The following is a 21274-nucleotide window of genomic DNA, read 5'->3' as shown; positions in this document are numbered from 1 at the left end:
CCTCCTGTGAGCCCAGAAAAATACTTCTGGCTTCTTTGGGTAGAGGTGGAGAATGCTAGTAAATTAGCCACATGAGCTGGGCTGCAGCATGGCCAGACAACAGGAAGGAGCCAGGAGTTGGGACAACTTTCCCCTGGGGTTGGGGGTGGTTTGAGAATGTAAACCTTCCCCAGAGATCCCCAGAAGCAGCTCTTAATGGCCAGCCAAAGGCTCAACAAAGCCCCTCTTGTCTTCAGGAGAAATGAGAATTGTGGTGGAGGGGTGCAGTGTGGATAAGAGAGTAAGAGTGAGTTCAAACCCACAGAGTCCAGCTGCCCAGAGCCATCGAGAGGCCATGTGCTGATGGGGCAGGATAGGAGTGGCTATTTACTCACGCACTGCTTGTTCTCCATTCTCCAGGGGACTTGCCATTTCCCCTTGAAAGCTGGGCAGGGCCAGGAGGGTAAGATGAGTCTGCAGCGAGCTCAGAGTTGGGAGGTCTGGGGTGGGAGCACTCGCATGGGGCTGTTTGAGACTAGAAGAAATCAGGCTGTGGGGTTTACACGAAAATGTTTTTCTGCATCCTGGAGACATGGTCTAGCCATGGTAGGGGGCACAGTTTCCAGAGCTAGTTTGTCTCAGTTATCTTGTCTATAAAATGTGAGAAATACTGTACCTAGCTCCTAGGATTATTGTACAGATTAAGTGAGTTAATACAAGGAAACACTTAAGAGAATCACATTCAATAAACCTGCCCCTGCACACTCTGTGGGAACCAGTGTTTTGGCTTGAAGACACAGCCAGGTGGAGAAAGGGTACAAAGGGTCTGCTCATGCCCTTGTGCCATCGCTCACAAATATAGTGAGTGCCCAATCGGAAATCCCTGTCCCCAACTCCGCCACCCGTTTGTTCATCTGTCGCCTGTGGAGAAGGTGGCAAGAGACTCTGGAATAGGTCAAGTCAATGACAGCCACTCCCACAACTTGGACTTCTGGCTCCTAGGGCTACAGCTGGGCCTTGGGGGAACCACGAAGAGCCACTGAGGTCCTGGCCCGTTCCTGCCAGTCCTCTGAGGTGGGGGACCGGCATCCAGAGGAGAGGGCCTTGGACCTCTGAACACGGTTGGTCCGTCGTCTGGGTCTAGGGAGGAGGGAAAGAGCACACCTGCTACTCACCAAGGGTCATTCCCAGTCCAACAGGACGTTGGGGGCTGAGGGAGGCCTTTGTTGATGGGGAAGACATGGAACTAACACTGAGTAATTGCCTCTCAGGTGCTGGCCCCTGTACTAGGTACTCGGATGCATGGTCTCATATTTGCAAAAATATGTCCCCATTTTACGGGGGAGGATACTGAGACTCTGAGAAGCCCCTAATGGAGCATCTATTAGCTCCTGGCATTGTGCTGGCCACTGAGGGGTTGGCAGACAGAACAGAAGACCTGATCATACTCCCTAAGAAGAGCTCCTGGCATTGTGCTGGCCACTGAGGGGTTGGCAGACAGATCAGAAGACCTGATCATACTCCCTGCCGGAGCGGCTGGTGTGAGAATCACCTGCAGTGCTCCAGGCTGAGACAGACCCGAGTGCCCTGTGAGCTGGCTCAATGGGGTGCAGTGCGAGTGGGCCAGAAGGGGAGTGGGAGGCTTGGACTGGACCACGAGGGCTAGCAACCGTGGAGGGGGGAGGAGTGGGGAGTGAGGCAAACATTGCAGTCACTAAGGGGAAAGGGGTGAGGGCACACCAGGCCCTACCCAGGCACACACTCTGCCTTCTGGGTCGCCAGCCGCCTCTGGGGAGCAGCACCTCCACGCCTGGTAGGGTCTCTACTGCCTCAGACTGCAGAGAAGGCTGCCCGGGAAGGAGACACACCCAGAAGGAAGAGGTGCCCCTAGGATCAGGTCCTTCGAGGGGAGGCCCTGCAGAATAATACAAATGTTGCTTTCAAATTCTCTCCTCCGTGGCCTCTGCAGATAAAGCACAGGATCTCCCTGCACAGACACCCCTACGCTTCCACCCCCATGACCCATGCCGCAGGTCCTCATGGGGCATCCCCCAGGGGTCTCCCACCTGAGGCAGCTGAGCACAGAACAAGGGACCGTGTGATAACATCTCCTGTTTGGTCCACTCTGTGCAGTGGGTGGAACCCCTCACCCCCGTGACCTTGGTATTCCCATCTCTAAGGTGGGACTGATGCACTTTACCTCCCCACTTCAGAAGGCAGGGTATGTCCCTGGGAAAAGCCTGCTGCTGCCGGAACCTGGCTCCACCCAGTGAGCACCTGCTGTGTGCCCGCTGCTGCGCTCAGCAGTGGGGGAGCGAAGACACCTAGCAAACGACCCGGCTGTCAGCAAGCCCAGGGCCTCATAGCAGAGGCTAGCAAAGTACCAAAGGTGACAGGTGCATGGAGAGATGGGGTGAGAATGGGGGTCCTGGAGGCCACAGAGAGGCAGGAGAGGAGTCACAGAGGAGCTTGCCAGGGAGGCATCCTGGGCTCGAGGATGGGGCGCTTTCAATGGGAGATCAGGGCACCCAGATACACGGGCAGGGGAGCAAGACCAACTACGGAGAATTCGCCCGGGGGGGAGGGTCAGGGAGGTAGAGACATCAGCTTGGAGCCAGACTGCCGCACTCTGCACAAGTGAGGTACCTCTCTGAACCCCCTCCGAGGGGCCACTGTGCCTCTGGGTCCTACTGCGGTGGGAGCAAAGGAAGGCACCACATCCAGCACTTAGAACAGTATCTGGCCGGACCGTTAGAGACGCTGCTGCTCAAGATGCCAAACCCGTCCTCGCAGCCGCAGAGGCAGCCCGAACCCCCTCCCTCCTCCAGCCTCACGGTTGGAAATAGCTGGTGAGGCCAAGATCCGCCGTGCGAACCTTCAAACAGGCCCAGCGAGCCGCAGATCCTAGGCCCTTCAGGGGCCCGCGCGGCTTCAGCATCACGCGAGGGAGAACAGTAGCGGGGTGGGGGCTGCGAAAAGGGCCGCTCTCCGTCCGCCCTGTCCCCTCCTTGCAGCGGGCACCGGGGACCGACCCTGGCATCCCCGGGGGCAGGCGAGCAGGTGCTCCCTGCCCGGCGCTCTCTGCAGGGCCGCGGCACGCTCGCCGGGAAGGCCGCCGAGGGAGGCAGCTTCTCCCCCGGACCGCACGCAGGGAGCAGGCCCACGGCCGAGGGCGCCTCGGAACCGAGCCCGGGTGCGACCTGGGCGGGCCGCCCGGCAGCAGTGTCCCCCGCCCCCGCCCGCGCGGCCGGGCCGGGCCGAGCGCCACCAGAGGGCGCGCTGGGTCTCGGAGAGCGCGGAGCTCGGCGGGCGCGGGGCGGGCGCGCAGGTGCGCGGGGCGGGTGGGCAGGTGCGCGGACCCGAGCGAGCGCCCGCATCCCCGGAGTCAGCGCCACGCGAGGGGGAGGGGTTTCCAGCCATCCCGCTCCGAGCAAGCAGGGCGGGGGACTCGCCAGTGATCCTAATAAAATACTAACCTTACCCATTTGTCACCACGTGCCACGCACTGGAGTTGGTCCTCACCACGGCGCCACCAGGTCGGCTGTTACTGCCCCATTTCACAGTCGGAGGAACTGAGCCTCAGTGTGCCCAAGGCCACGCAGCTGGCAAGAGCCGGCGCTGGGGTCTGAACCCCAGAGCCTGTGCCCTGGTCCCGCCCTCTATGATAATCCCTCTCCAGGGGTGCATTCTCTTCCTTCCCCCTGAGGGTTAATCATCCCTCACTAGCAGACCTCTCCGGTTAAAGCAGCTCAGCCCTTCCCTGCAGAAAAGTGTGTAGCTACATTTTCACTCAGCAGGTTGGCATCGCTCCAGCTGTAAAACTCAAAGACCAAACCACAGCCGCTGACAGACCCCCATTCGATCAGCAGGCACGGACTACGGACTACTTACTATGGGCCCGAACTGAGCTGTCGCATTCACAAAGTTTCTCCAGCAATACTCCCAATAACGTGTCAGTTATGTGTGCTCCTTCCGATTTCCATTTTACATGGGAGGAGACAAAGTCAGGGAGGTAAGTGATTTTCCTTGGGTCGCACAGTTATAACCTGACAGCTTCTGGAGCTCCCACCACCAAACCCATTCATTCATTCATTCATTCACTCAGCAAACTTTTGCACCGGGCACTGGTTAGATGCTGGGGATTCACAATTGACAGGACAGCTAAAAACCCTTCCTTTCTTAGAGCTTATATTCTTCATCGGTTTAGAGGGAGGGCCCTGCTGACTTTAGCCCTATTCCTGTTTCTGGATAGCTTATGAGAAGAGGCCGTGTGTACAGAGCAGAAAGGAAAACCAGCGTTTTGCATATGACTCCATACAGGAGATAACATTCCTGTCCTTCACCTGGAAGATAAGATATAGTCTTTATGGGTAGGATTGTGTCCCCTAAAATTTGTGAAGTCTTAACCCCTCGTACTGTGGATGTGACCTCTTTAGGAAAGATGGTCTTTGCAGATGTAATGAGTTAAGATGAGGTCATAGAGAGTAGGGTGGGCCCTAATCCAATGTGACTAGCGTCCTTATAAGACCAGAACACACACACACACACACACACACACACACACGTGTGCCTCTGTGTGTGTGTGTGTAGGGGAGAGAACATCATGTGACCATGGAAGCAGAAATTAGAGAGCTGCATCTGTAAGCCAAGGAACTCCAGGGATTTCCAGCTACTGTCAGAAGCTAGGAAGAAGCAAGGAAGGATTTTCCCCAACTGTTTCAGAGAAAGCATGGCCCTGCTGATACCTTGCTTTCAGACTTCTAGGCTCCAGAGCTTGGAGACAACAAGTTTCTGTCATTTTAAAACACCCAGTGCGTGGCACTTTGTTAGAGCTGCCCTAGGAAACTACTATAATGGTATTAACTTTAATTTTTTTTCTCATGAATGAGGAAGAACCTGGCCTATCCACCCATGGTTTCTCTCACCCCATGGCCGCAGTGGTCATGGTCAAGGGGATTGCCACGGCCATGCCATGGTACAAAGCTCACTGGCTGCGATGGCATCCGTCCCAAGCCTGTGGTCTCATCGCTGTCCTCTACCTGTCTGAACTAGCCCATGGTTCCCCGTCAGGATGACAAAGGTGCATCTAGTTGGCAGAAGCAGGGCAGCCAGCAGGCAGGTGTGCCCAGGCCCCCCCACCTCACCTGTCAGTTTCCCTTTGCCAGCCTCACTCGGCATTGCCAAAGCCCCGTGTCGCTGATGTACTGTTCGTGGGTTCCTGGAGAGGGGAGGGGCAGAGGGAGAGGCAGCATCATGCCAGTCCATCCAGCTGTGTCCAGGTGGCCCACCACAGTGGCAAACAGAGGGCATCAGCCCCACGGGGAGTCATGCTTGGCCTGGTCTCTCTCACTCAGCAGTTACCCCTAAAAAGTGCCTTGATACATCTGTCATCGTGCCTGGTTCATCTGAGGGCTCCAGGTTCTGGAAGGCAGACTACTGACTCACTTGGCTTAGGATATTCCAGTTTGGAAGTACACAAAGTGCCAAATCTGTGGCACTGTGGAATGACCCAGTCCTTCGCTGTGGAGCTGCGGGTACATATGGCTGGTGGCTTCTACGATCCCTGCCGTGCTCACTTTGAAATCCTGAGCAGGCTTGCAAGCCTCTCTGTAAGCCCCTCAGCTAGCTAACTGGAATTCTGGGCATCCGGGCTTTTCATATGCAGGTCCCCTGTCTCTCTAGGAAGACAGCAAACTTTGCCGGGGCTGGGGCTCTTCTGGATTAGCTCTCGGTCTAGCACAGAGCCTTCCATGCAATCAAGGAAGCTGGGCACATGGCCTGCCCTCCCCGCAGCCTCAGCTGGCTTGAAGGGGGACAGGCTTTTGGGAGAAGCAGACGTTCCTTCTGGATTGTCCGGCCCAGTTTTACGAAGGAGGGAAAAAAGCAGATTCCATTTAGATGTCCCGTCTGGGATTGGAGACAACTCTCGACAGAAATCTCTTTTGGAGTGGATATTTCAGAAACTGGAGCAGGTTGGTAGGTGGCAGTAAGGGTGTGGGGGAAGAAAAGAAACCTCCGGTATCATTCACAAAGAGAATATCTGTCTTCCCTGTGAACAGGTGCCTGAGAAATGGGTGAGAAGGGATGGGTGGTAGAGAGAACAGTGTCGCTCTCACTAAGCTTCCCTGGTTTACATTAGACCTGCCCCAGGTGCATGGGTTCCCCGCCCCCCACTCTCCTCCCTCCCTCCCTCTCTTTTTTCTCCATTCTCTTATCATTTAACAAATCTTTTTTTTTAAAGATTTTATTTATTTATTCATGAGAGACACACAGAGAGAAAGGCAGAGACAGAGGCAGAGGGAGAAGCAGGCTTCACGCAGGGAACCCGATGTGGGACTCGATCCCAGAAGCACAGGATCATGACCTGAGCTGAAGGCAGATGCTCAACTGCTGAGCCACCCAGGCGCCCTTCATTTAACAAATCTTTAATGAGCTCTACTGAGCCAGGTGTTGTTCTAGATGCGCGGGACCTAGCAGGGAGAAAACACACTGAAGCCCTGCCTTTGTGGACTTACAGTCCAGTAGACCCATTTCGCTCTTGCCTTTTAATACCTCATTTCTTTCTGCTCTTCTCTAGCCACCCGCCCAGCTATCAATAGCTAGGATAAACCAAATAGAGAGTCTAAATCTCAATCATTCATTCAAAGCAGTCAATTAGGTGCCTACAATGTGCTGGACACATTCTAGCTTCTGGACATCTCAGGCACCTATCATAAGGGCATGCCTTCCTGGGTGAAAAGCAAGTCTAAGAGAATTATCCCTGGCCACCAGACTAGTCTATCTCACTGGGCATAGAGAAATCATAGGAAACTTTTGTTTGTTTGTGAATACTGTATAGAGAATCCAAAGGAAAATGGAAATAGCCAATATGAAGCCAAAGTGTTGAGCTTGTCTGGAAAGCTACCTCCCTCCTTCTCTCCACCTACCCGCCTAGACCCAGACCACCCCTCTCATGACCACAGCCCCTCCTGTGCCCTTTGCAGCCCAGCAGACCCCAGCCAGAAGCCCTGGCCCGCACTGGACCCCTTTCCCGATGGGAGTCATCTCCTGACCAGCGGCCAGGCCGCCCCAGACTCCAGCTGCCCCGCCAGCCCTTGCACTTTAATTAACTCAGCCCGGATGCGCTGACTCACTCGTGGGCTCCGTGACCCGCCTGGTCGCAGAGGACACCTCCTCAGACACAATTACATTTGAGGATGAAGCATTTCCTCTGGGCACAGAACAAGCCAATGAAAGCTTTTCTGGGGGAGCAGGGAGGGGCCTGGTTTGGAGATGACTCATGGAATAGGCATTGAGGTTGGTGGTTCCCCAAGGGCAGGTGCGGCTCCCTCAACCCTTATCTGTCCCTGGGCCTTATTACCCTGTGACATTTCTCTTCTTGGGGAAGGAAGAAAATGTGCCCACCTCCCAGAGAAAAGGAGCCTAATACATGCATTGACATGGGGCACATCAGGCCCTGGTAAAAGCGCCCATGCTTAGAATTCTGGAAGCTCCAGGTGGCAACCCAAAGCTCTACAATCGATCACGTACATGCATTTAACACACTCTATGTGCCTGTCAAGACACAGAAGAAATGAAATATGACCCTTTATCCTAGCCTTGGGGGGAACTCAAAGACCCCCAAGCCCCATAATGTCCCTGTGAGACAGATGTTCTTAGTCTCATTTTATGGATCAGGAAATCACAGCGACCTGCTTTCTCAGGAAACACACTGCCTTCTAGAATGAAATTAGTCAGGTGCCTGGGTGGCTCAGTCCATTAAGGATCTGCCTTCAGCTCAGGTCATGATCCCAGAGTCCTAGGATGGAGCCCCATGTTAGGATCCCTGCTCAGTGGGGAGTTTGCTTCTCCCTCTCCCTCTGACCCTCCACCTGCTCATGCTCTCTCTGTCAAATAAATATAAATAAATAAAACCTAAAAGAAAAAAAGAATGAAATTAGTCAAAAGTGATGCTAAGGTCTCGCATAGGAGTCTGGGGAACAGCCCAGAAAAGATGGAAGCCTCGGTCCCCTTTCCTGACCTATGTTTTGAAGATACAAGGAGAGGGGAGTAAGGAATCAGCCAATGGTGGCTGTGATGCAGCAGCACCCGAGTGGGGAAGGGCCTGCCATCTGCTGAGTCCAGCCCCAGCAAGTCTCATGGGAAAGGGGCAGTGGCATCAAGCCTCAGCCACCCACTCCTGGGCTGGTTCCGGCCCTGAACCCAGGGATAAAAGGTCATGGTGTTGCCTCTTCTGGGAGCCAGCATCTCTGTTTCAATTGAAGCAAAGGAATGTGTATTTTAATGATGATTTTCCTAGGTTTGTGCCACCTTGAAGTGGCTATTATTAGGAAACTGGACAAGAGAGGTTCAATGGGAAATGTGGCATATATTTTAAAATGCACCCAGACAGTTTTCTTATGAAGCTGGTAGGGATATATCCCTCCTTCCATCCATCCATCCATCCATCCATCCATCCATCCATCCAGGTACTTCCTTGTCCAATTATCAGGTATAGGAAGAACAGCGAGCTGGGCACACATGCTGCACACCCTCAGAACCTCAGTCTGGGGTGTGTCCTATAAGTGATAAAGATGCTCTATACAAAAAGACAAACATCTTCTAAGCTCCACCCCCGACCCCCACCAGCGCTGAGCAACAGGATAAGGGTTTAAGCTTTACAAGGAGGATAAATGTCCATCCAAGCAGCCCCTGCATGGGCAGGAGAGAGAAAGGAAGGGCCTGCTGCCTTAGCAACTGGACTGTTTGGTGGCTCAATGGAAGGGGGAAGAAGCTCCTTTTGAATTGTTTGCCTGGAGTCCTTGACCTCCAAGTGGGTCTACTGGAGATACCCTGGACCTTAGGACCAGACGGAGCTGGATTTGAGTGTAGGCTCCATCACTGCATAGTTGTGCAACTTGAACAAATTGCTTCACCCCCTCTGAGCCTGGAGTTCTTTATAGGCAAAATGGAGCCATACCCACCTGGAACAGTCGTCGGGCAGGCTGGTGGGCCAGCTCAGCATCTATGGTCGGCTGCACTCAGGCCGTGACCCATAGCACCACGAGGATAGCTGATGGCGGCTGGCCTTCCACACCATGCTGGGTGCTCTCAAGAGTTCTCAGTGAATTCTCCCATTATAGGCCCCCTCCCCCCCCACGTGTGCATTCATGAATGCTGTTATTACTTCATCCTACAGATAAGGAAACTCAGACAAGGAACACATAACCAGCCCAGGGTCCATAGGTATCAAGAGACCTTGCTGGGATTTAAGCCACATCTCTCTGGCAGCAGAGCCCATGCACAATACTAACCTTTCCTCACTGCCTATGTGCGTAGGTATAGGCCGGCGATGGGCTAGTCTGGGGTCAGGGACTCCCCTGTAAGCCCACAGAGAATAACTCCAAGTTGGATGCAGAAAAACGAAGGCTCAGTGAAGCAATCTCCCTATAGAGTGGGGCAGCAGCCCAGACGACTAGGCCCCTTGGTCATTCCAGAGGTCAGGGCCGGGGAGAAAGGCATGTGGGGAGCCTCACCCCACGCTACCTCCCAGCAGCAGGGTCTGCAGACCCAGCAGGGCCCCGCTCTGCGGGCAGTGTTTGCACCAGCACATGCCTGTGCGCGTGTGTGTTGGGGCGATGTTATTCACAGCCGCTGGCCAACAGTAAATAAGACAGTGGGGCTTGATTCATGAGGTCTGACAGGAAATCTATAGCATGTGGTGTCTATAATCCACACGCTACGACGTGGCAAAATGAAAGAACAACAGTCCAATTATGGGATCCTGGTTGATCCTGGGCATACTCCTCAGATGTTGCAGGGCCTTGGCTCAGCCCGGCTAGAGACAGCCTGTCGGAAGCATCTGGGGGCCGACACCCCCCAGGGCTGTGTGGGCACAGGGCCCCAGAGGTGGCGGGCCAGCAGGGGTGTGCGGGCAAAGGGGGCTGCCCGGGAAACAGGAAGGAGCGGCCGGCCACCCACTCCGCCAGGCTCCTGCCAGCGCACCTGCCACCCGGCCCCCCTGGGCCTCCCTGCTGGGGGTCTGGAGGCCTAGCCCCACAGGAGGTCCCCCTGGCTGACAAAACACTCCCATCCTCTCTATCTCTTGGTTTCAAACCCAGGAAACCAGGTGTGCCACCCTGGCTGGGGAGGGTCACTTCAGGGTCTGGAGGGTCTTGAGGTGTTTAGGGAAGGCCAGGTTCTGGGCAGCTCAGCGGGTGAGGGCTGTTCACTTCCCCACGGGGCACATCCTTTCCTACCAGTTCTGACAGCAGCCGATGTCGTGGTTTTCCTGAACCTTAAGGGCAGGACCTGCAGCGATTCAATCCCCTTGGCCCCAAGGACGGCGTTGCCAGTGAGCTGGATTGGATCCTCTCCCACCCAAGTTCACGTCCACCCCGTGAATGCGACCATTGCAGACGTAACCAAGGTAGGATGAAGTCATCCCGGACTTGGGAATGTCCTTAGAAGAGGAGGGAACCTTGGGCACGGACACACAGACACACAGAGATGAAGGCCACCTGGACACACAGGCAGAGACCCAAGGGGCGCATCGGCGAGCCGAGGGGTACCAAGCCTTTCCGGCAGCCTCGGGAAGCTAAGAGAAGAGGCCCGGAACCCATCCTTCCTTAAAGCCTTTGGAGGGAGCACGGCCCCGCCACACAGCTTGATTTGGGACTCTAGCCTCCAGGATGGCGGGAGAATTCATTTCTGATGTTTTAAGACACCCAACTGGTGGTCGTTTGTCACAGCGGCCCCAGGAGACTCACACTGGCAAGTATCTTGCACGCCGTAAACAGCTAGTCACCTCCAAGTGTGCAGAGCACCCGGAGGGTCTGCGTTGAGGTCTTGGCCCTACCATCTAAGCCGGCCTCCCTGGTCCTACCCTAGCGGCCCTATGATGCCTCCCCTACCGGGCAGCCGGCACAAGCGCTCCCAAGCATTAATCTAATAGCAACAGAGAAGGTTTTGAGCACGTGAGATGTGCCAGGCACAGTTCCAGTCCTTTACGAGAATTAAATGGATTTCCTCACGACAACCCTGTGAGGCAGGTACCATCACTAATCCCATTCACAGATGAGGAGACTGAGCCCAGAGAAGTTATGAAACATATCCAAAGTCACACAGCTCACGAGCAGCGCAGGCGCCACCGAAACGCAGGCAGCCTAATTCAAGAATCCGCGTTATCCCCCACTACACTCGCCATCACCTCCTATTTAAAATCATCCAGGGCAGCCCGGGTGGCTCAGCGGTTTAGCGCCGTCTTCAGCCCAGGGCCTGATCCTGGGGACCCGGGATCGAGTCCCACATCAGGCTCCTTGCATGGAGCCTGCTTCTCCCCTGCCTGTGTCTCTGCCTCTCTCTCTCTCTCTGTGTCTCTCATGAATAAATAGATAAAATCTTTTAAAATAAATAAATAAAATCATCCAATAACTTTCCACTGCTAAAAACTCCTTGGCACGCCCGACGAGGTTCTGCGTGACCTGTCTGACCTAACCTCTGACCTACCTCTCCCAACTCCTTAGTATGTGGCTACAAATTCTTCACTACGTCTCCTGTTTTGAAATGGTACCTATTGCTGTGCCCTTGAGTTTGGGCTGGCCCTGGCGACTAGCTTAAATGGATAGAGGCAGAAGGGATGAGGCAGGATTTCTAAGGCTGGACCAGAAGAAGCCATGCAGCCTGGAACATTCACCTTTGGAACCCAGCCACTAGGCTATGAGAAAGCCCAGGCCCACCTGGGGAGGAAGGAGGTCCGTGGCTGCCAGCCCCCCTCGCCCGAGCTCCCGGTTATACCAGCACCACCTGCCAGACGTGGGGGTCAGCCACGGACTCCTGCTCTGCCCCAGCCTGACGCTAACTGAGCAGAGAGGGACCACCCTCCCCAAGCTGCCCCCACATTCCAGATTTGTGAGCAAAATTAATGATTTTTGTTGCTTTAAGACACAAGTTCTGGGCAGGTATGTTTCCACAGGACTCAAATCCAGACAACCTGGCTCCAGTCCCATGCCTTCAAGCACCTGCAAAATGCCCTCACTGCGCTACTCGAAACCATGCAAGGACTTTGCGTCATGCTTAGAGTAAACTATGACTTACTAGGCCCTGCCTGGTCTGTCTGTCCAACTTCTCCCGGGACCATCTCTCCCTGAAGACCACCCTCCTCCTTACTGGGCTCTCTCATTTCTGTTCCTCGAATATTCTAAAGACCCCCAGCTTTGCACTTGCTCTTTCTCCTACCTGAGCTGCTCTTGGCATGACTGAATCATTCTTACACTTCAGGCCTGAGGCCAGGAAGATCTGAGAGGCCTTCCCTGAGCATCTCAAATAGAAGATTCCCTCATCATCACCACCCCCACTACCCTCTCCACCACCCTGTCTTTCCTTCATCACTGCTTATTCCACTTTGTAATGATCTCATTCTTTGTTTACTTGGTCACTGCCCATCTCCCCACTAGCACATAAGTGCCTCAAGAGTAGGACTTGGCTGTCATCTGCTGCTGTGATCCCAGGATGTGGCACCATGCCTGGCATGGGGTAGGTGCTTGACAAGTATTTTTCTCCATGAATGAACAAATGAACAAACAAGCGAATGAATGGATGGATGGATGGATGGATGGATGGATGGATGAGGAATCCAAGCAGTTACTATTCATCAAGTTTTTACTCTGTGCCAGGAAACACACTTAGTGATGGCCGTCTGACAACTCTGTCGATTAAGTATCACTATTCCCATTTTAAAGATGAGAAAATCAAGGCTCAGGTGGACCGAATTCAAACCAGAACTCATAGGCTCCACAGCTCATGTTCTTCCTTGCAACCCCCACCCCACCCCACACCCAGTCTCCCCCGCTCCTACAGAAGCCTCTTCACTTGCCTCGGTTTCCAAATCTGAACTAATGGGGTTGATCTTACCACCTACCCCTCAGGGTGGCTGGTGCCTGGGGAAGAATGCAAGTGGAAGTATGTGTAATGTGTTACGTGTCCGGTGAAGGAACACCTTTACAGGGATCAGCAGCATCTCCCTGGAAAGGTCCCAGAGCTCGGGGGGCATTGCCTGCAGCCTTGCCCAGGGCTCTCACCAGGTTCCCTGCTGACCCTCCACCTTTGTTCATCATGATCCCTCTTCCCTTCTAGAATGACACCTCTTCTGGAAGGTGTGCAATCTAGACAGGCAGAGGAGAGAAGGTAGCTCAGCACCCACCCCACGGTGCCCACTCCTTTCTGTGAGCTCTCATGATACCACCCATGAGCCCTTCGTTGTTCTCGTGCAGGGTCTTGTGTGTTAGCTCTGTGTCCCCACCCACAGCCTGATGTCTTTAAGGTGGGGCTGTTTCCCAACCTTCTGCACACCCCCATCTCCATCTCCACTGCCTGTCCTCCCATGTCCCAACCAGCCTGGCATTCTGAAACTCCTCCCTGGGGTCTCCATTGGCCCAAGTCCAGGGTCGTCCAGGCCAGTGGCCTCAGGGGTACTCTCAGGGACACGGTAACTCTTGCCTCCCAGAGTACTGTGTTCCCATACCATTCTCCCAACAGATCATGTGCTGTCAGCTTGGAGACATGTGAGCGTGGGCTTATCAATGCTTCTCATGAGAGTTCTCCAGGGACATGCTCGACTCCCCCTCTAGCCTATGCTGCCCAATCTCATTCTGGTTTGAATGCTCTCACTTTCCTAAGTAGTTTAAAGACTACCAGCTTAACCACTAGAACTAGGTTCCAGTTATGGCTCTGGGAGATAGTGGGTGAGTTGGTTTATCTCTCTAAGTGGGATGGAGATCTCTGTCTAGCAAGGCTGTTTTGACAGATTCAATGATTCATAAAGAACTAGCACTTAGCCTTCATTTCCCCATTCTACCCCTGGAACCCTACCACCCCCCCACCCAGGGCCTGAGCTTCCTTGCTAGGACTTGGTCCTTGACCCTAGAGGCCAGAAGCATTTAAAGCCTTCAAGCCAGGGCACCTGGGTGGCACAATTGGTTAAGTATCTGACTCTTGGTTTGGGCTCAGGTCGTGATCTCAAGGTTGTGACATTGAGCCCCATGTCCAGCTCTGGGCTCAGTGTGGAGTCTACTTAGGACCCTCTCTCTCCCTCTGTCCCTCTGCCCCCCAGTCTCTGTCTTTCTCTCTCCAGTAAACAAATAAATCTTTAAAAAATAATAATGAAGTGTTCAAGTGAAGTCCCTCCCTCAAGAGAAACACTGGCCTCTGGAGCCAGGGACCAAGGGCTCTGATGGAGTCAGAAGAGCCAGGAAGCTTTAGGGGCCAGGAAGCCATGGCGAGCCATCACAGAAACTGGTTATTGGAGGCTCAGCCAAACAGGTAAGCTTCTGAGGTATCTCTGCAAGAGGTTGGAGTGTGGGGGCCGGGGAGGGGACAGCAGGACACAAGGCCCCGGCCCAAGAACTGGTGAACAAAGAGCCAGGAAGGTGACCAGACAGGGTTAGCACCATGCAGGCTTCCCTGGGAGAAATGACAGGTCCCAACCCCTGGAGAAAGAGAGAAGGGAACATTCCACGTGCGGGAGGCTGGAGCACGTGTGTTAGAGCTGCGTCTGGGGCAGCCCCGTCTTGCTTAACCCACTGAGCAGCCACCTGGGTACAGGGCTGAGCCTGGTCTGTGTACTTCGTGTGCCCCTGCATGTGCCGGCCCCGAAAGGGATGATCACACCCCTGCCGCCCGTGAGGAGCCGGAGGCTCAGAGTGAATGCCTCAACTCATTGGGTTCCTAACAGAGCACACACATTCCAGTTCAGGCCCATGCCTCTGCGCGTGCTCTCTCCGTCACCTCTAAGCCAGAGGATGTCACTCGAGTCAGAGTCTGTCAACCTGCTGCTCTGGGCCTCATTTGCCACTCCTGGGCCCATTGTCTCTCATGATTGGTCCACACTGCTGAGCAGAAAACTCACCCCAGAAAGGCAGGAGCCATTATCTTTAGCGTTTGATGACCTAAACTGTCCCCCAAATCCCTAAATAAAACTGTTCACCAGCTAGACAGGATGGAGGGAAAGGCAGGGAAGGAGAACATACATTTCTGCACACACCTCATTTCACTTCATGGCCTCAGCAATCCTATGAGTAGGTGGGACTGTTCCCCTTCACCAGGGAAGGCAACTGAGCCCAGAGAGGTTAAGCTACCCAACTAAGGTCACACAAATTGGTCGACAGGGAGCCAAGCCATAGGATTCAAACTTAGAACTGCCTTGCTCTTTCTACTACGTCATTCAAAACACTGAGCAAAACTGAAATTCAGAGCTAAAGGAAAGAAAGAAGTGCGTGTCAGGAACTGGGGCCAGGGGATCCTATAGCTGTCCATCTTACTGACCTGACCATTCTCCACACCGCATCCCTGCAATCACTCTGAGGGCTCTTATCTGAGGCCTCATCCCCTGCCCCTGGGCATCAGAGCCAGAGCGATTCCTTCCAGGTTGCTTAGGAAGGACGTGCTCCTTGGGTGAATGGCCACTCTCTGGGCCCTGCTGTCCTTTCCCTGCCTCCTGGGCTCCCCACCCTGCCCCCCAATTGTTATCTGTCAGTACACAGTAATTAGAGATGTGGCACGCTTGATAAAGATTGCCGCCTGCCCCAAGATGGAACTGCCCTCTCGGACGTGTCTAATTAAAGTCCTGATTGATAAGATGAAGAAATCCCACCCGGATGCATGTGTGCCGGCCTAGCCCCTCCTCTGTGCTCTCAGCCTCTTCATTACAGCAGCGAGGGAGCGAGATATAAAGGACCCCAGGAAATGCTCCTACAAACCAATCAATATGTCCTTTTGTGCGACGTGATGGGGCATGCGGCATAGCCTTTTGAACCCTTCCTGGGGCCACGGAGGCGGCTGTGCAGCTGGAAGAGCCCCTTGCCTCAGGCTGGCCAGCAGCTGGGGGCTGCTCCTCTGCACCAGCCTGGGTCGGCCCAGGGGATGCGGGGCTGAGGGGCCAGACTGGCCAGCTTCTCCCACCCAGCCTGCTTTCTCCATACGGTGAACCGTAGAATTCCAGGACTCCTTGACAAGCTGGGTCTGTCTGGACTTTGCACACCGTGCATCCTTAGCAGCCTACAGCTGGGCAGGCGTGACCGTGTACAGTTGACATGGAGCCCAGGAGCCACCTCGAGGTGCACGTGGAGGGGGGAGAGAGGATGGCCGTGTGTGCATGTCACCCGTGCCAGGCGCTTTGCTATGTGCTTTACTCATTTTATCTTCGCAACACATCCTAAGGGGGTAGTGCTATTATTACACCCATTTCAGAGGTAGGGAGACTGAGGCATTGAGAAGTTAGGTCACTTGCCCAAGGGCCCAGAGCTACAACCTGCAGCTTGATGCCAGAGTCCCCACTGATACCTGTGATGCTGCAGAGTGGAGGTGGGCAACTGTACCCAATAGATTGTACCATCCTCGGATATATGTTATTTAAAAAGAATTTTTCAGGGCCTAGAAAAATACACAATAAATTCATAATACTTGTCACTGGAGAGGGGAGAGGAATAATGCAACTGGGGAACGGGTGCAAAGGAGTCTCTAACTTGCAGGCACTATTAGCTCTGTTATTAAAACGTGAAACAGACATAACAACATATCATCACTTGTCAGTTTGGGGTGATAGATACATACTATTTTCTGTAGTTGTTTTTTTCCTTAAAAATACTATTTTCTTGGGCAGCCCGGGTGGCTCAGCGGTTTGGTGCTGCCTTCAGCCCAGCCTGATCCTGGAGACCTGGGATCGAGTCCCACATCGGGCTGCCTGCATGGAGCCTGCTTCTCCCTCTGCCTGTGTCTCTGCCCATCTGTGTGTGTGTGTGTGTGTGTGTGTGTGTTTCTCATGAATAAATAAATAACATCTTTTTTAAAAAGTACTATTTTCTTAAAACAAACTGGGATCCCTGGGTGGCTCAGCGGTTTAGCACCACCTTCAGCCCAGGGCGTGATCCTGGGGACCCGGGATCAAGTCTCACGTTGGGCTCCCTGCATGGAGCCTGCTTCTCCCTCTGCCTGTGTCTCTGCCTCTCTCTGTTTCTCCTGGAATAAATAATCTTTAAAACAAACAAACAAACAAACAAACAAACCTATTTCCCAAAGGAAAACAAAATAGTCTATATTCTTTTTCTCCCCAGGTAGGGGAGAGTGTGCGTGTTCTTATAAAATCCACCACGATCCCTTGCCAGCTCTGCGGAGGACAGGCAGGCCGGGACTGAGACGCGCCCTGTGGCTAGGAGAGCACACAGGTCCCAGGTCCCCGTGTGGAGCCGTAGGGACGACTGCAGCCACAGCTCGTCCCTGCTCTGGCGGGCAGGACAGGTGCAAAGATGTCAGTTGGGGAGCAGAGAGGCTGGGCCGCGGGCAGCGGGCGGCCCAGCCCCCGGATGCTCTGGTCGCGCCCTCCCCAGCCGGAGCCGGGACCAGGACTTGATAGAATGACACACTGCTGTACCAGCTAATAAATAGAAGTAATTTGATTAGCTTTCTCTAACTGGCGATAAGATCCTGACAAACCCTTTGTAATGCGTTTCTGGAGCAGGATGAAATTGTTTCATTCGGAGAGTAGGGCCCCCCCGGGAGGCGCCTTGAAGCTCCTTTAGTGAGAGGTAAAAATATGCCAATCATTAATGAGGGGAGAATTACGGAGACTTTAATACAATCAGAAAGAGGAGCCCTCAGGCAGCTCGGGAATAAAACCTGCCCTTAAATCAGAGAGAGGCGGCTGGAGGCAGGAAGGAGGAGACAGCAGAAGCCCAGAAAGCAGAAGCCTCAGGCTCCGGGCAAAAGAGCCTTAGCCCTGTGGCTTGTCCCCACCAGACCCGAAGTGCCATTAGGACTCCCACCAAGGCTGTGAGCAGGAGGCCGCGTCCACTGAGCCAGTCCCTCCGGTCAGCCCCACCTCAGAACAATGACCGGGGCCTCCTAAATTCCTAGAAAAGTCAGGGATGGACTGTGGCCCTCCTTCCTCGGGAAGCGGCTATGGGAACAAGAGCTTTGGGAAGTCCTTCTCTGGAGCAAAGAGAAAGGTAATTCCCACTGTAAAGAGTTCTGGGTGATGGGGCTTCAGCCGGATGAAACACCAAGCACCTGCCTCCCACCCCGTCACGCACGCAGTACCTACTCTCTAGAAAGTTCTATGGATTCCCCCGCAGAGCCAAGGCAAGCGAGAGGAGGATGAGGGGGTGTGAGTGGACCAGGCTGTTCCTGGAATTCCCTTGGTGACGAGGCAGGGCTTGGAAAGAATAGGAACATCTTCCACGGTATGTGCTTTTTCACTGCCAGCTAGTTTCCACAAACCCCTCGTATGGATCCTGAGCCAAGCAGGGCAGCTCAGAGAGACTTGATGGAAGGCCTCTGCCTCCACCGGGTTTGATGCCAGATGCCTTCCTCTCTCGCTGGGGCACGAAGCCTCAGCCCCAGCAGAGTTTGGGCCAAGGTGAGTGATTTCTCTTTCTCTCTGGCACCTGTGGTCCGTGGCATCAGAGGGTGTCCACCTTGAGACGCTCATATCTCACTGCATCTTCCTTCTGTTCCACACCAGCCACTGGCCTCCTTGTTGTGCCTTTGGACGCGCTGGACCTGTTTCTACCTCAGGACCTTTGCACCTCCTGCGCATTCCCGATGCCTGAATGGCTCTTCTCCAGACCTTTGCAGGGCTCCCCCCCTCATTTCCTTCACATCTTTCCTCAACTGTAGTGAGGCTCCCCCGCTCCCTGTTCTTATCTCTCCATGACACTTACCCATCTAATATGCGAAATTAGCATCATATTATCATCCTAGGTTTTGTTTTGTCTTATTTTTATCTGCCGGCCACCCTCCAACACACAAATGAATGTAAGCTCCATGAGGCCAGAAACTGGTCTATGGCGTCCACTGTTGAATCCCCCGACACCCAGGACATGCTAGCACATATGTCGGAATGAATGCAAGAGTGAGGAGAGCCCTTGGGGCAGATTCAGCTTGTGGGGGGCAGCTGTCTCAATTCCCACCCCTGCCCTGGGTGGCTCTGGGGAGAAGCGCAGGTGCTGCCACCTGCCACCTCGGGGAGAAAACAATGGAAAGGAAGGGGAAGTGCCTGCTGTGCAGAAGGGCAGGAGGCCATGGGTCCCAGATTGCCCAGGAATGAGGGTCCCTGGAGTTTCAAGGACTGCCAGGAGGCAGGTGCAGGCTCAGGAAGTCAGGGGCCGCTTCTAAGCCTTTCTGCCCTCTTCACATGAGACCAGCTGTCTGCTGCCCAGTCACTACGAACCCACATGAAACCTGCTCAGGAGGTCAGCCTGGGGCTGTAGATAGCCTGGTTGGGAAAGCCCCTCGGTCAGGACTTACTTTGGAGACCCTGGATCAGTCCCTTCCCATCTCTGGGCCTTGGCTGCTTTGGCTGAAACATGAGAGGGATGCAGGAGGGGACCTCTGAGGGCCCCAGCAATTCCATGCTTTCCTGGGCCATGTATTCAGCGATGGCTCCCTGTCAACTAAAAGGTAGAGAATTTCTGTAAATGGGGTGAAAATAGGTCTTTCTGACCTGTTTTCTACGTGCTAGGATGCAGCTGCAGAATCCTCCGGCATGGTTCAGGGTACAGACTCTGAGGCCGGACTGCTTGGGTTTATATCTCAGTTCTGCCCATTGCTTATTGTGCAACCTCAGACAAGTGACTTAAACTCTCTGCACCCAATTCTCCTCTTTGATAGAAGAGATGACGTAATAGTACCTATTCCACGGGGTTGTTGCAAAGATTAAAGGTTGTATAACCTGTATTACCTGTAGTGGCCAAGTGTTTAGCCCCTGACACGTACCAGGCACCTAATAAAGGTTAGTGGTTGCTACTACTAACTTATTACACCTGAGATCAGAGCTAGTCAGAATCAGGATAGGGACTTCCTGGTGGCAAATGGCTAAAAAGCCCAACCTAGGAACCGGCCTTACAAACATAAAGCAAGGGGGAAAGAAAGCAGCACAGTCAGAGAATTAGCCACCTTGGAACCAACCAGCCAGCAAGCATTTATGGAGCACCTGCTGTGTGTAAGACCCAAGGGAGGGATGTAAAAAGAAACTCCGGGCACCTGTTGGTTTGTTTAATCTCTGCCTAACTGTGAGTTCTGTGAAGGTGGAGACTCCGTGGTCTTCGCCACTGTTGCTGCAGCACCTGGCACAGTGCCTGGCATGCAGGAAGTCCTTCATAAAGGTTAGTGGAACAAACAGCATGACGCATTTGCGTGTACTGGTCCCTGCGCTCCTAGAGCTTCTTACGGCCCCTGCTACAGTACTTTCCATACAGTGTAAAGGTTTGTGGGTTGTTTGCCTTCCCCACCATACCGAGCCTGCAGACATAGCCCCAGATACATACTGGGTGCCCAGAGATCGGAAGAGTGGACAGAGTGATGGTCGGAGGGCAGCAGAGGTGCCAAGAGTGGTGCAGACGTGGTTGGAAAGGAGACAGATTGCTTGCTGTTGCGATCGGCTGGTTAGGGAAGGCTCCCAGAGATGGGATTCGAGCTGGGCCCTCAGAGACATCAGAAAGATTAAAAGAGAACATTCCAGGTTGACTCAGTGCAAAGCCAGTCCCCAAACAGGGTGGGCCAGGACTCAGCAGCCCACAGAATGTGATCCGATTGGGAATGAAGGTGCCGCTTCCATCAGAAGAGGCCAGCTCATCACCAGCGACCAGCAAGGTGAGGTCAGCTCAGAAGTACCCGGCTGGCTCTGGGGTACCCCAACCCGAAGCCGCACAGAGGACTGGAAGAAAGAAGAATGACTCCAGGCCTCAGGGAGATGGGCAGGGAGAAGCCTCTTCTGTGGCCACCATCTCCACGGGGCCCCTCGCCACTGCCAGGCTTCTTCGTCCCTGCTGTGGAACAGCCAAAACCCTCAGGGGGATGGTCAAGTGTCTGCTACCCCCAGCTTACCAGTTCTGACCTGTGGGCACCCATGGGTGGGTGCTTCCCCAACCTGGTAGGTAGCTCCCTTCTGGAAGAGAGTCACTGCTCAGAGACAATGACTTGCATGGCTGTGGCAGGGCCCTGGGGCTGGGCCCATAGCCAGATTCTCTCTGAAGTTGGGGGCCAGAATGAGGACTGTCTTAGGGGCTGGGAAGCAGCTCCCCCTCCCTCCAGGCAGACCCTTGGGGTGGGGGGGTTGGCAGCCAGCAGGGGCTGCCTCACTGCAAATGACTCCCTTTGTCATTCTGTTTTGTTATGATTAAAAATGCATGTCGCAGGCGAGGCCCTGGAGTGGAACCCGGTTGAAAATTGAATCATTAATATTCCCCCTCCAGCTGATGCCCTGGCCTCTCAGTAGGCTGTGAGGGGGAGGAATGCAACAGTTTCGGAGGCAGAGCAAGATGGG

Source organism: Canis aureus, chromosome 9 (genome assembly GCF_053574225.1).
Source record: "Canis aureus isolate CA01 chromosome 9, VMU_Caureus_v.1.0, whole genome shotgun sequence".
Taxonomy (NCBI): Eukaryota; Metazoa; Chordata; class Mammalia; order Carnivora; family Canidae; genus Canis; species Canis aureus.
The sequence above is the reverse complement of the archived record's forward strand: the minus strand, read 5'-3'. Positions refer to the sequence as shown.